The following is a 1,602-nucleotide window of genomic DNA, read 5'->3' as shown; positions in this document are numbered from 1 at the left end:
ATCCCCCCCCCCCCTAAAAACATAAAAATATCGAAAATGTGGGGGTATGAACTCACCTTGAGTGGATTTGTGGGTTTTTTGAGGAGATGGTGTAAAAATTTCCAAGCCTAAACTCTTGAATGGGTTGATATACTTCCTTGGAAATGTTATTATCCTAAGGGTTTTAACACATAATAATATGTGTAAATAGGATGAAACTTACATAAAAATGTATAGACACACTAGATTTTGAAGGAATACTTACCAAAATACCAAGAACAAACTTGGGAACTTTTGAACTTAGAAGATATCTTGGTCTTGGTTCTTGAGAGGATTTGGTGTAACAGGAAGTAGAAATGAAAGTGGTGGGATGATTTTATGGTGAACTCGTTCTAAGATAAGGAATTACTGTGAGTTGATATTTGCTTGGTAAACTGGTGTTTAATTGCTTGGATAAACGTTGGGTATTGTTTTGCATGGGAAAAAGGGTGGTACATCACTTCCATTCCCTTCTTGGCTTCCTCCAATCTTCATCGAACCTATCATCACTTGAATAGCACACTTGAGCCTTCTTATATCCGTTTTCATCCAATTAACAATCCTTTGTAAGATGTGGTCCGCAACAATTATCACACCCAACTTGCAATACGTGAATGGATTGCCCTATCGTTGAGAATCTAAAAGTTGGCGAGTGCTCACATTGATTCCATCATAAAAAATGGAGATTTCTTGTTGAACGTTCAAGTCATGTTGAGGAAAATTCTGAAGCATTCCATGTAACGCTTCCATGCTTCATATAACGACTCTCCATCGTATTGTTGAAAATTTTATATATTTTTCTTCAATTTGGAAATATTTGAAGGTGGACTAAATTGTTGAATAAACTCGTTTCTTAGCTTTTACCATGTAGTGATAGCCCTAGGTGCAAGTGATTCAACCAATCCTTTGTTGCTCCTTTAAACGTAACTGGAAGCATTCTTAGCAACACCGCAACTCGTGTAACTTTCCCGAAGAATGGTATGTCTTTGATCATATTAAGGATGTACCCCTTAAGCTCAAAATCTGTTGGGGCGAGAATTTCGGGTGGGACAGGACCCGACCCATGATCGTCTCTCATTGACCGATTGTACTCATCCATCGTCATGGTAGCTATGTTCTTTGTTGTGTTGTCGGGTTCGCTTTTGTTGTCCTCCCCTGGTCAAGAACTAATAAAACAAAACAAAGAAAAATGAGTAAAACGAACAAAAACAAATTTAAACAGAAAACTGAAATCTCCAGTTCCCACGTTGTGGCAAATAGATCGCCACCTCGTGGAACCTGATGAAACAGAAAACTAAATAACGCAGAAATATAACTTTTTGCAGATTTTAATCCTAAAAAGAATCGATTAACTAAGAGCAATTAAACTCATCTAAAGTAAGTTGTTCCCCAACAACGGTGACAAAAACTTGATGTGTTTTATAATACCACTTTAAAACTTTAAATTTATATCCCAATTATTCAACTCAGCTAAAACACAATAGGCAGTGTACCTAGTAGTAAAGTAGAGTAAGTAAGGAGTTGATCCATGGAATATTCTAATTAAGAAAATAATGCTAATAATTAAACTAAAAAAACTAATTT

At 36.1% G+C, this 1,602-nt stretch overlaps 1 non-coding gene across 1 annotated transcript; it reads left to right on the top strand.

Annotated features, from left to right (window-relative positions):
* Positions 1-721: 721 nt before the first annotated feature.
* LOC145168249 (small nucleolar RNA R71) lies at positions 722-827 on the top strand. The gene has a single exon (XR_013741816.1). It is a non-coding gene; the product is annotated as a small nucleolar RNA R71 (small nucleolar RNA).
* Positions 828-1,602: the final 775 nt, after the last annotated feature.

This window comes from Lactuca virosa, chromosome 3 (assembly GCF_052849685.1).
Source record: "Lactuca virosa cultivar CGN04683 chromosome 3, Lactuca_virosa_CGN04683_v6, whole genome shotgun sequence".
Lineage (NCBI taxonomy): Eukaryota > Viridiplantae > Streptophyta > Magnoliopsida > Asterales > Asteraceae > Lactuca > Lactuca virosa.
Note: the sequence above shows the minus strand (reverse complement) of the source record. Positions and strands in the feature narration are given on the sequence as shown.